General features: G+C 54.2%; 1 protein-coding gene across 2 annotated transcripts in view; it reads left to right on the top strand.

Moving 5' to 3' along the window:
- The first annotated feature begins 1,322 nt into the window (after positions 1 to 1,322).
- The window catches only part of PLXNA2 (plexin A2), a 209,399-nt gene continuing 197,104 nt past the window's right edge, over positions 1,323 to 13,617 (top strand). The window contains exon 1 of one of the 2 annotated variants that reach the window (XM_037070965.1): positions 1,323 to 2,022. The gene's annotated coding sequence lies outside the window, so the exon portion shown is untranslated. The remainder of the gene's footprint in view (positions 2,023 to 13,617) is intronic. The other variant, XM_037070964.1, reaches the window with a different exon arrangement.

The raw sequence follows: 13,617 nt of genomic DNA on the forward strand, positions 1-13,617 counted from the left end.
AGGACACAACCAGAAATAGCCCAGGAAAGTCCCATGGAGACAAATTTCAACTACTTATTATGAAGAAATAACTTTCGAAGAATTAGATAATTTCTGTAGATGAAGTAAAGCTGAAATTTCCCCCAATTCTTTATTGAATGGGCGATTATGCAAGATGACGGATGAGTCTAAATTTTTTTTTCTTTCCTTCCTTCCTCCCTCCCTCCCTTCCTCCCTCTCTCTCTCCTCCCCCCTCCCCCCCCTTTCTTTCTTTCTGGACCCTACTGCTCTGAGAATTTCATTTGACTCCCTTCAAGGTTTCAGGAGTAAATTTTTTCCTGCTTTTATCACTGAAGACTGTGGCCAGGAGAGGGCAGTAGAGGAAGTTTATCAGAATACTTGGACGCGCAGAGTAAACTCTCCGTGCACTAATCTCCAACAGGGACTACGCAGATCCTGCGAGCTGGCTGGGGTCTGGCTTGCAGGCCCCTTTCGGAAAGCCACGTCCAGAGGCTACCGAGATACCGAGACTCTTTATGGTGTTTAATCAATGGTCGCAAGGGCACCGAGGCATGGCCATCCGGATCCAGAAACCTCTCACGTTAGATTATTAAAATAAGTTATTTTACAGCCACCTCTCTGATTCCCCTGCCAAGCGGGCTTCCTGAGTCTGGATATAGAAAGCTTCCCTCTGGTCCTTCTCCGCTTGCCAGAGGCCCGGTATCCCTAACTGAGCTGGAAGCTTGAGATTCCGAGCAAGGCTCATCTTTGCGTTATGAAAATAATAATTAATTACAACTTCACATCTCATTTGACAGCTTGTTGGCTTTCTGAAATTCACCAGCAGAAGAAATTTACTCCCACGGATTCCGAGACCCGTGTCAACCTCGTCAGGCAAGGCCGGTTTCACGCCACTCACCCCGCACTCGAATTAAAGATGAAGAGTGAGGTGTGCAAGCTGCGCGCGGTGACAGGTGATGCCATGGGTGGGGGAGCCCACGTCCCCCACTGCGTAGGTCCTGAGCTCTCCCCGCACCCAGGCTAAGCCATCTGGGCTGGCCAGGCCTGCACCCGAATTCCCAGGCCCCAGAAGATTTTCGTGCCCCCTTGCCACTTAAGGTGGCCGGTGGGTCCAGGCTGCGCTGGGCGTGGGGAGGGCAGGGGGGCGGCCACCCGAAGCTAAACGTGCTTCTTCTTTGTTGACAGCTGGCGAAGGAGGAAGTCAGGGAAGGCGGGGGAGGGGACAGGGGGCTGGCGGCGGCGGGCGGTGCCAGCTGCGGGCGCGGCCCCTACGCGGCGGGCGCGCCCGGCAGGGAGGGGGTTAAGGCGCGCGGCCTCTATGATAATGAGCTGCCTGGTAATATAGGGAGGGAGGCCGGCGTGGAGAGCCTGGCTACGGCCGCCACCGCGGGAGTCGGAGCTGCGGGGAGGAGCGGCGTCAGTCTGGAGCGGGAGGGCGGCTGGGCACAGTTGCTGGGAATTCTTTGGCCGAGAGGACGAGCTATCGGAAGGGAGCTCCCTCGAGCTGCGGAGCGCGAGCAAACCTCGAGCAGCAGACCTCCCCATAGATTGAGAAAGCCCGGTTCCTGGAGGAAATGGGACTGTGAGCGAACCGGCAGAGAGAAGGGAAGGAAGCGCCGAGATTGCTGATGTCAGAGGAGCCCGGAAAGTCGCGCTGGAAAAATCTGAAGACAGCCGGGGCTCTGCTGCTTCCCCAGGAGAGACACCGCCAGCCACCCCCTTACGCCCCCTCAGTGCCTCCTAGATCCCCCCGCGAGCCGGCGACAAGCGCCCAGTGGGGCTGCTGCGGGGCGATAGGGACAGAGGGGCGCGCGGACGGGAGACCGAGGGGCCACTTTAGGAATACAGATAAGTGGCTGGTGGCTTGACGTGGATTTTAATGAATTTCGACTCCATGTGGATGTGGTTCTCCCCGTAATTGCGAGCTGTGGGCCGCGAGAAGGGCAGCGCGCCGCCCTCGGCAGCCGGCGGCCGAGGCTGACGGACCGAAGACACGAGGACAGACGGACGTCTCGGAGCTGGGTAAGCTGCGCTCTGGTCGCCGGCTCCCTCCGCCCTCTCCCCAGACACCCGCACTCCCCGCCGCAGCTCCTCCGGCTCCCAGGCTCCTCTCCGGGGTCCTGGCCCCTGATTCCCGGGCTCGGCTGCGAGCGGCGAGTCCTCGCGCGGGCTCGGCCACTTTCACGGGCGGACTCGGAGCCCCTGCCCAACCGGGCTTCCCCGCCCGCCACCCGCTTCCATGCCACTGGCTGCCACTGGCGGCGACGCTCGGCGGCGCGCCTCCCCCGCGCACCTGCCGGAGCTCTGCGGCTTTGGAGAGCCTTTGAGCGGCGGGGCTGTCCGGAGAGCTAGAGCCCAACGCGGGCGTCTATGGCACGAGCAAAAGAGCCTAGGGCCACTGTGGCCAGAGCTCGGTTTGGGGGCGTTCCCTCCAGTACCGGAGTCGCTGGTGGCCACTGGCTATTTCTTGGGATCCCCGGAACTCAGGAGTAGAAGAGGAATAATGCGCGGGTTCCACAGGCTGGGGAGCCGGTCCAAGGCGCTCCCTACCTCCTCTGTCCGTCCCCTTGGTCACCACAGCCGGTTGTGTGCAGCAGGTTTTGAGCAGCAGGAGAGGGGTGGGAACTGAAGTGGAAGCTTGCTCAGGACACAAGAGGCTCCCTCTGTGGGCCCCTTCTTGCCCCACCCCACAAGTGATGTGGGGATCTTAGAAAATTCCAGCCCTTTTGACCCATCCTACAGGTCGTCTCTAAACATTAATCATGGGGCTGGCTGGCCAGAGAGAGAGGCACCAGAGCTGTCATTTCAGATCCCAGAGGAATGTCTACGGATTTGGCATGACCCTTGCCCTCGGAGGAGCTGCCTGTTCCAACTCGGGTTCAGAGGGATAGAGATAATAGGGGGAAGGTAAAAGATTTGGGGTTCTAGGTCAGTTAAGAGTCTGGAATGAGAGCCCCCTGAGGTGGGCATTGGAAATATGGGGCAGGCCTCCTGTGGGGATCTAGTGACACACCAGCAGTGGCTGTGCAAGAGACCCAGGGCACAACAGTCTGAGGGACTGGGGCTGCCAGCTGGAGCTTGAAGCGCTGGGGGCGGGGCTCAGCAGCTTATAGGAACCTGCAGACATTTGGGGACCCATTCATTCTCTTCCTTGTGTTCCCAGCACATTGAAGGAGGTTTCTGAGCATCTGCTCTGGGCTGGACATTTAGGGAGCAGAGTCAGCTTCACCTCTCCCCTCCTGGCAGGATGGCAAGCCCACCCCAGCCACTCCTGCCCCGTGGGCTTCTTTCTCAGACCTTGAAACTTCCCTCTTCCCTCTGGGCAGACTGTGGATTCTGGGGCCTTCAACGGAGTGAGAGAGCAGCGGGAAGAGGTAGCTCTGGCTGGACGAATGCAGCTCTTCCTGATCGAAATGCATGAGTTTTGTGCGCTCATCCAAGAAAGCTCCTGGAGTTGCCAGCAGCCCTTTTTCCTGTGTCTGACCTCTTGGCCAGAAGAGAGAACTTCCCCCTTCACCTCACAAAAGCATCCTTTGAACTAATTGCCTGTGATGTCTCCTTGGCCTGGGGGTTAGGGGTAAAGGAGTGAGGAGACAGGGGAGGCAACCTAGGAAACTGACAGTGCCTCTGTGAAGCTACCCTAGCCAGGCTGCTTTTCTATTCACTTCTTTGACCTGGCATCTCTGTCTTTCACCCCAACCCTTCCTCATCCTGGAACTTGCCCTCGTTGCCAGTGTTCCTTTCATTCACTGCCCTCCTACCCCAGCTGACCCTCTTCAGGGTCCCACTGATAAAGGGAGAGCAGTGCAGACTGCCCTCTCAGCGCCCTCACTGTCCTCTGCAAATTGTATTAGGATGGGGCAGATTGGCTCCCAACGCACTTAAATGGTGATGGCATTTGGAACAATGTGCCGTGGAGGTAGTGCTGAGGAGCAGCAAGGTCTGACCTGGCAAAGTTCCAGAAAGTCTCGTCTGTCCAGGGACCCCAACTGCGGCAAGAGAGTCCCACTTGGTCCTCTCCTTTGACAGGACATAAGAACCAAGGTTTCTTGCAGCCTGGACTGGAGCGGGGCAGGAGGCTGGCTGGCCGTTCAGCCCAGATCTAAGTGAAGAGTAAATGGTAGTGCTGCATGTCCATTGCCTGGGAAAAACACATGTCATTACAAGCTTGGTGGCCCCTGTCACAGCTGGCCTGAACACCTACCCCTGTCCCCAAAGCACCAGAGGACATTCACCCTCCAACCTCTTGACCATCAAAAGTCACAGATGTGGGAAATGTAAAAGTTCACCACCCATTTTAGTGGAGTTTATGCTCAAAATGAGGTTGAAAAGAAAACCCTCCAAGAACAGCGACTTCTCTCTTAGGCCTCTTTTCCATCTACAAACACTTCTGATGATTCTGTTAATCTTTATTTCATGGGCATATTACAAGAAAACACACACGAGCGGGACGGGAAACCAGTGACATAGTTAAATATACAGGGCAGCAGCTGGCAACAGCCTGAACCCGCCTGTTCAGGTACGATGAAATATTTATGGTTCTGGAATTGTCACTGTTTGGGGGTTTTATAGTCCCTCTCCTGCCTCCTTTTCCATGGCTGCCTCCCCAAGATAGAGGGTTTGGGGTGGGAGAGGCTATTCCTGTCTCCAGCAACAACACCCCCCCCGACCCCCAGCTGTCTCTCAGTGTTGCCACACAGCTGTCCCCCGACACACAGACTGGGGCCCAATATACTGCTGTCCATCACAGCAAAGAGAAAGGCAAGGAACTCTGAGCCAAGCCCCTCACCTCCACCCCCACTCCACCCCCATTCTGATCATAAGGAGACTGGAGCATTGTGTTACAGTCTGTTAACTACAAATAATTCAGGACTGGCCACAAGGAAACGCAGAAACAAGCTTTGGGGTGCTGTAGTTATACAGCTGATGTGCAATCCCCCCCCATCACTACCACCCTCACCCAGGGGCAGTCTGCTATGAATTCATTATATGGGAATATTCCGTTTCCCCCCTGCACATATGCTCAGTTCAAACAATGATGAATGGAACCGATTCCCTTCTGGGAAACAGTTTTTTCACTTAGTTACAAAGATTTCATGCCCGATTAGAGTAAATGAGGGCGGGTGTGTGTCCACTTCTTTTTTGGTCATTTCTAAAGGTGAGCCCCATGGAGACGGACAGAAAGGCAGTTCTTCCCAGGGTCAAACAGCTGGTCCCAAGGCGGGGGATGGGTAGTCAGAATGGAGACCCCCCCTTCTCTTGGGCACTGGGGGGGGGGGCATTCCCTGGCATGGGGCATATGGGACTTCTTTATCTAGCTCTACACTATTCCATCTGGAACGGAGGGCAGAAACAGAGGTGAGAAAGTTCTTTGTCGGGAGCAGGGTCCCTACTGGGTAAGAGTGTAAATAAAGCAGAGGAGTAAGGGGGGACGGAAAGAAAAGGCTTAGGCCTGAGCAGCACAAAAGTTCCCTGCTCTCACAGTTGGTTAACCATTAACCCCCTGCCCTGCCCTGGTCACATCCTCGCTGGGACGAGGCTATCTCTTGAAACCTAGAGGACCAGCGAGTGTTTCCTGTGTGTCTCTCTTGCCCCAGGAGGGTGTTCATTCTGTCTCCCCTTGCCAGCTTCAGCCCCGGGGTGCAGTCCTGGCTCACACTGACCCTTTTTCCTCCCTCTTCCCTGGCCCTGGCACCCTCTCGCCACCCCCTGCCGGCTGCCCCTTCACCCTGGCGTTGCCAGTTGTCTTCATGGCAGGGTACGTGTCAGGGGCCAGGGAGCAGGCAGGGCAGGAGGGAGGACTGGAGCCCGTTTCACCCTGGACTCCAGCACAGGAACTCCAAGGTCCGGTTCTAGACCACTTCAAACATACGCATCCCCCCAGGACACCCAGGTTGGCTTGGGGAATGGCGGCGGGGAAGGGAGTTTTTGCCAAAGTCTCATTCTCCTCCAGGAACACTCAGTTCCCCGAGCGTTTCTCACTGTGGCTCTGGCCCATGGGTCCCTCTTTTGGCCTTCTGAGATTAGGCCACTCTATCAAAAAGGCCTTGTCGAAGCATTGCCAGCTCATCAGACCTGATATCCTGAACTTCAGAGGGAAAAAAATGGCAGATGAACCAAAGATGCAGACCAAGATGCCGTAGCCAGGGCACACGCGGAAAGACCCAAGTCATGATGTAGAAACAGCCACAGATAAACGGGGAGGAGCAGGGTGACAGAAAGGGGAGGTAAAGGCAGAGAGACTGAACACTGTGAACAAGGCAGAAAGAGCCAAGAGCTAAAACAGAAAGCAAGTGGAAAAGATCCTTCCCAGCAGAAGGGGGCTTTTACCAATTTTCCCAGGTAAGCAAGGGAGGTTCCCTCTGGGCTGAACTGGAAAACTGAAGTAGCAGGTTATCTCCACTAGAGGGGGCTCCTGAAAACCAGACTTGGCTCTAAACAGTGGTTTTTGTGCCTTTTTTTTTTTAAGACAAGAAAAAAATAGATGAGATATATCAGAAACTACCAGCTGTCACTGCCCAGAGACCACAAGTGGTAGAGTCCTATTGCCAGCGGGACCTCTGGGCCCCTGTCTGATTGCAGGAGAGCGGAAAGGCGCCTGCAGCATTAAGCAGGGTTCCCCAGGGTGGTGAGCCGCTCAGGGACAGGCCTGTCCCGACAGGCCGCCTCTGGGATGTGAGGCAGGGAGAGGGATGCCTTCTCAAGTTAGCAGGCAGTCCACTCTGCCGGCTGGCCCGCCAAGAGGTCTCGCTTTATTAGCAATACGAGTCTTTGGCCCATCCCCAAGGCACCTTCGCGTGCCTCCCCTCCTCCCAACTCCCTACAGGAGGACTTGAGACGAAACCCGCCCCCCCCCCAGCCCGCCCCCCAGGTGGTGGCCAAACTGCTCCTGATGAGACTGTTTTAAAAAGACCTTTCAGGAACTGAAGGCAAAGTTGTGTCGCCCGATTTAATCTTTGTCTTCCTTTTCTCCGTGGGAGCCTTTCTCTGAATTATAATTCCCGTTTTCATTTCAGCAGAGGACAATACGGAGAGAGAGCAGAGTCCAGACACTCTTCTCATCTGAGGAGATAATAACGGTCTAAGGGGGCATGGAAAAATATTGAAGTTGCGGGGCCGGCAGAGGGCCGGAAAGTAGCATCTCCTTGGGTCTGATACCAACCAACTCCTGATATTTAATATTGGCTCCACTTTGGCTCAAATTTACCTGGGGTCGAGGCCGGGTGGGGGCAGGAGGGAGAAAAGGAAAACAAGATAAATGTACCGCGTTATGAAAGTTTAATCCTGCTTTTCCTTAGCTAGAATTACTTTTGGTATGAGAGATAAAAGGCAGCCGAGTTGCCCTTGGAAAGTTCAACTGCCTTGGAGAAGGAAGAGGGGGAGGGTCCTGGGGCTCAGAGTGATTAGCCCCTGAATGAACTTGTCTCCTCTGCACCAACTCCCCCCCACCAGCCCCACCCAACACACGTTCTGTCTGAAGCTTTGAGAGACCTCAGAGGCTCTGACGGAGGCACTCCTGTGCTGTCCGCACTGTCCAGGGAATTAAACTCCTGGGCTTTCCCGTTTCGTATTTAAACAGTCTCCCTTCCGGCTGTAGTCTGGAGATAGAGGGACAGAGGAAATGAACATCCCCTCCAACTTTAACCCTCACGTTTGAGATCTACGCTGCACTGCTTGTCCTTGCAGTGAAGACACTGAAGCAGGAATTGCAGTCCATTTCAGTTTAAACGTATAGGACTTGATCATTTATGTAGTGCTAAGGATGTACGAGCACCTGGGACACAATGCGAAAGTAATAGGTTCAACCTCCAAGAAATGTACAGTGTCCTAAGGGGGAGGGAGAAGTGAATGAGCCAAATGCCCCCAAAGAACCTTTGTATAGGCAGAGTGGAGTTACGAGTGGGCTGGGGACTCAGGAAGTGAAAACATGGAAGCTTCTGGAAGCTTTTGCTCCAGGCCATGGAAGGCGCCTTGGAGATGAGCCAAATACTTGTAGTGCTGATAAAGAGGCCAGGAGACAGACTCAGGTGCCTGAGAACGTCACAGTTTCCTCTAGAAAATGACTAACCTCGCTCATTCCTCTGCCTCTAAGCTCCTGGGCTACCCCTCATTCTCCTCCACAGATTGTAAACTGCCAACACTGGGTTTGTTTTCTGTTAGTCAGCCTCCTACACCGAGATCCCCAGTCCCCTCTCCCTAGAGTTTCACATTGTATTCTATGTAAATCGCATCCCTTTCCGGTCCCTGGAGTTGGCAGTGTGGTTCATCAGGAAATGTTGTTACTCATCTGTATTCACACGCTGGTGTCCAGGATCCTGCTGTTAATTCGCCCTCTCTTATCTGAGTGGACACATTAAGTGCATCCCACCAGAGAGAAAATCAGGTTTTGCCCTACCCTTTGGCTGAGCGGCTGAGCAGCAGAGCGCATGTCAGCTGCCGTCTCCACCGGCTTCCCGCTGCCCGAAGCCCGGCGAAGGAACCACTCAAAGCTTCTGTGCAGCAAGAAGGCACAGGAGGCTTCGTAGAGGGAGTTCCAGAGGAGGCAGGCTTCAGCTCAGTTTGTAAATTACCTCTAACCTGATGATGGGAGGTAGCGTTGTCCTTGCTCCTGGAAGAGTCTGGGGTGGGGGAGGTCCCTGTCCTGGGATGGACAGAACCAGGGGCCATGCTGGGGCTTTAGAAAGCCTTGGAAACCCCTAAAAGTCTATGCTTTCAAGAAATATGTGGAGATACACACACACATACACACACATATATTTCTAAAGAGTAGTTTATGACCTTCACCCACCCTCAAGGCAGAAATCAGGACCCCCTAGGGTTTGCTTCCCACCCCTCAGTTTCTACTCCCTGCTCTGGTGGCTGCAATGGGGGCTTCGGGTGAAAAGCCATAACCCAGCAGCGCCCTCACCTCCATCCGCAGGATGGGTGACTCACTCACAGAGTAAACAAGAGACGCAGAGGCCAGGCTCAGAGTGCCAGGGGAGCCCAGGGGTTGTAATCGTTCTGCAACTGTGGGCAAGTCATTGACCCTCTCTGATTAGGCTGCACGGCCCAGGGCATCTCCCTTTAAGGCAGAGAGGATGGAAAGTTCAGGAGAGGAAAGGGTTCGTAAAACTGCCAGGCCTGCCCTGAAAGGCAGGAGGACAGGGACAGACAAGTGGCAGGAGGGGATGTTGCTGCTTTGAAGCACTTTTCCTGCTGCATAAAAGCCAAAGGCCTCCCTGGGCTGGGTAAATATTAAGTTGACCTGTGACCTCCACCTCCCCGGGCTGCTCCCAAAGCTTCCCGGACTTTCTCCTGACTAACAAAGACACCCAAGGGAGAAGAGCCTGTTTTCTGAACTTGCAGGTTGTCCGTGGGATCCCAGCTCAAAGCTAGACAGAAAGCCCCAGCTCCTTGCTTGTCCTCACCCCAGGAAAGCCCTCCTCTGCATCAGGGAACTCTCCCTGGTGGTCCCTGCTCCCCAGTGGTGATGGTGGGCAGTGATGTTTCCAGGAGAGAGAGGTGGTCAAATTTTCCCAGTCCCCTGACAAGACTGCCAGTCACTCCCACCCAGCTGCCTAGACCATCCTGACACGTCCCTGACTCTCTGTGGAGTTAAAAAACACACCACTAATGTTTCTGTTAGGCAAACACCCCCTGAGTTTTAGCCAGTTAATTAGGAAACTTCAAGTCTGCTGCCCCACTATGAGCAGCCCCCAGGGTGAAGCCAGTCAGCTTTCTGGGCTCCGGACCCAGCTGTGAGACGCTTTGAGAAAACGATCATCAGACCACCAGCCTGTGAAGCTGGGAAGCCACACCCTCACCCTGGGGCTGGAAGTTTGTGTCCCAGTCCCACCAAGAGCATCGGAACAGATGGCCAGGAAGAGTGTCAGAACAGGGTCCTAAAGTACCAGGACAAAGGGCCTACCTTCACACTTACGCCCTTCCTTCTCCTGAAAGATTTCTCACCTTCCCGCCATTTGCTCCCTGGTCCCAGGAGGGAGACAAGACAGAGCCATAAGGCCCTAGGAGAGCTGGCTCCTTCACCCAGCACCTCAGTTTCTCCATTCGTATGGTGGGAATGACTGCTTTTCAGGTCTCCCCAAGGGCCCTCACTTGCCTTTGTGTCTGGAGCCGGGCATAGTGAGATGGTGGGGGGATTTGGAGAAAGGACAATTGTTGCAAACCTGCACATCTATTCTAAAATTGAGAGCAGGAATAAAGCCAAGCCAGGGACATTTTTCTTCTCTCTCCCTGAATTTGTTTGGAACTTTGTGAGAAAAATAAGGCTTTATTTAAAGATGTGTGTGCTAGAGGTTTTCATCTACAAAAATAGATAAAAGGCTGTGACTGAGTGGAAACTGGAAACAGAGGGAGGCAACTGGTGCACGGCTCATTGTTAGCACTTGACCAGGAGGCAGGGATTTGAATTCTGAATCCGTTAGCCTGGCTCACCCCACTTTTAGACCCCAGTGCCTTCTAGTCTAAGAGTGGGATGAATGGTACTGTCAGAGAACTGGGAAAGTGGTGTTTTCCTGGGAGTCAGCCTCCCATAGCAGGGGAAGGGGCCGGTATCATGGGCCTGCCTGCCTGCCTGCAGCAGGCCTACATTTTTCTGCAGACAGAGCCCCTCAGAGCATGGGTATGGACGAGGTAGACATGGCATGAAAATTTTTAGCAAGAGCCGGATCCCAGAGCCCAAGCTAGACCCTGGGGCTCAGAGATGAGATCCTCGGTCAGCTCTAGCTATCCGTCAGAACGTAGCAGGAGGTCTGGGAGCCATATCAGCTGTCTTCTGCTAGCCCAAGAAGCTCCCACCACCCTCTCAGCTGAAACACAAGAGCCCTATCTATCCCTGGTTAGAAGTGCAGAGCCCGGGAGGGCATCTCTCAGAGGAGAGAGCCCTGTGTGTTCAAGAGTACCATCTCAGCATCAGCTGTGGAGAATGAGCGAGACAAGGTGCCCTCATTTTCTCTTCTAAGATATTATTAAGAAAACAGTTTAAATTACAAAGGAACAGGTGGTCGGTGTAGGATACTTGGGGAAAGTGTTTCGGTGCATTTCAGCACAGCTTCTTCCCAGGCCCACATCATAGATGTGAAACCCAGGTCCACCCTGGGGAAGCAGATTGCCCTGCGTCACACCGCGAGAGGCCAGGCACTGCTCTCCTTTTAGGCAGGCTCCTTTGCCTCAGCCTAGCTCAGCACACACTCTTGATCTGACCACTCAGCCACCTTCTCTTTCCAGGCTCTCATTCCCTGAACTCATGCCCAGAGACCTCTCCTGTTTGAGCAGGCAGGCACCTCACAGTGAAGTGGTATTCCCGGAGAAGGGACCTCTCCCCTTCTCTGCCAGGCTGCTGGCCCTTAGTACACACCAACTGCCTCTCCACGGCGCTGGGCAGTGTGGTGTAGGGAGGGCCCCCTCTTAAATAGCCCCAACCAGCTTTCCCCCATGCACAGAAAGCCTTGCTATTTGCACAGTCAATGGCTCTAGCAAGGCCAAGCCGCTGCTCCTTTCCCAAGAGGCGCTGTGGGCACTGTTTGTGTTTCGGTCTCTATAGACTCAGCATTCACACTTGAAGAGGGTGAGACAATGACCCCAGCAGCTGTCTGCAGACTGCCGGCTGGGAGGCTGCTGGGGAGAGTTGGGCCAGCCAGGGTTTGGGCACCCCGCACCTGGGTGCATTCTCAGGCAGCCACAACCAACCCAGTGGGAATTAGGGGGGCATTGGGATGCAGACAGCCTAGTCCAGGTCATCTGATTGGCTGCCACCTGTACCCCCAGCTTCTTTAGCCAAGCTTACCAACAGCTGTGTAGTCCCTGGGGGCCTAGGAGAAAGAGGAGGGGCCTGCCTCCTGTGGAAGCAGCCATTTCTGACCTGAGGGCAGGAAGAGGCAGAACACCGGTCCCGGTAGAGGAAAATGGGAAACTTCACCAGGAGCCTGCCCAGGTAGATGGACACATTGCTTGCAAGGAGATGTTTTTGATGTTGTTTTATGTGATTGAACAGATGTTTATTGAATGTTCACTATGCGCCAAGTATTAAGGGAGGGAGGCAAATCACTGTGCTGGGTCTTGAGGAGCTCACAGTGTGCCAGGGAAGGAAGGGTCTGCACACAAGTAACTGTCACACAGGTTAAATAGGAGTATGCAGGACAGAAGAGAAATTAGCTAGAGCCACCCAGCCCTGGAAAGGGCCATCAGGGAAGGGAAGGAGCTTCATCCACAGTCATTTGGAGAATTCAGGCAGAGGTGGGAAGCTGTCGATCAGGTCTCCAGAAGGGATCCCTATGAGGCGCCAAAAGGTGTGTGGGTGATGGCTGAGATCACCACCCACCTCCACATCTTCTAACCGTGAGTCTCCCTGTTGGCTCCTCAGGAAATTCAAGGCAGAAAAAGTTGAGAAGGGAAGTTGAGAGTGTCGGGTTCTCGGCTGCTGGCCTTAATTCCAGGGTAACTAGAGCTGGCTCTCACACCTTCACCCCCACCCGTCCCCGAGGAGCAGGGTGCCAGGAAGGTTAGGCCAGAGTAAGCCCTGGTCTCCCCTGGAGCTGGAATTCTCCTCATCACGTTAGAATGAGCACTCCCTCAACAAGCAGGGCAGACCCCTCTGAACTGAGGCTTGGTCAGCTCTCTACACAGCTCTAACTTCTAATCATTGTCATAAACGGGATGGAAGCAGCTGCTCACTCCAGTCTATTATCGGCTTGGTTGGAGACAGAGAAATTTAAATGACAGTAAGATGCTTAGCAAAGAAACGCAAGTCGAAAGTCGGTGTTAAAAATAAAGAAAACAAGACAGCTTGTTTCATTGAAATAGAAGGGTTATTAAACAGCCTTGAATTAATCAGTGATCTGCCAGGGTTGGAAATTGAAGAGCAGCAGGGCCAGGGTAGCTGGGAGAATATGAGTGGGGGAGAGAGATGGCAGTAGGAGCTGCCTGTGCTCCGGGATCAGCTGCAGGGACTATGGAAATGGTCTTCAGGGGAGCAGTGGGCAGCTAGTTTTCTGCCCCACAGAAAACAGCAGGTTAGTTAGGGAAGGGACTTCAGCACCCCAGCCTCTCTGCCTACAAAGTCCTGCTTCTGGACTCTTTCCATCTGCCACCACCAGGGCCATGCTGGGGGCCAGCTCCAGTCCTCAGCCCCTCCCCACCCTCCTTCCCACTAGCCAGGTCTGGATGGGAGCCAGACGGCAGTTGGTGGCTGGCCACAAGCTTCCAGCACCAGGCCTTTTCCTCTTTCACAGGGGTCCCTAAGGACTCGACTCTGGGTTGAGCTCCTAATATCCCGCCCCGTTCCCAAAGAGTGTTACTAGCATAGCCCTGAGTGTGGGCAGCATTGCTTCCTGGAGGCCGAGAGGAGTCCCTGGAGTAAGTGAGCTCTCCTTGGGCATGTCAAGTGGTGGCGCCTGTAGTCCCAGGCTGCAGAGAAGTGGGGTGACACATCTGACTCCAGTAGCCTACATCCAAGTCTAGTTCCACATGTGGTACCTTTGACAAAATACTTCACCTCCAATACACCCAAGGCTTCCCACCTGTGAAATGGTGATGCTGATGCTAATCTGTCCCTCACAGGCTTGCGTGAGGGCTACATTGATGAGGTAACAGACATGAAATTCTTAGTGAGCAGTA

The sequence above is a fragment of the Sturnira hondurensis genome, unplaced genomic scaffold, assembly GCF_014824575.4.
Source record: "Sturnira hondurensis isolate 20B ecotype Veracruz unplaced genomic scaffold, ASM1482457v3 Scaffold0019216, whole genome shotgun sequence".
Classification (NCBI taxonomy): domain Eukaryota; kingdom Metazoa; phylum Chordata; class Mammalia; order Chiroptera; family Phyllostomidae; genus Sturnira; species Sturnira hondurensis.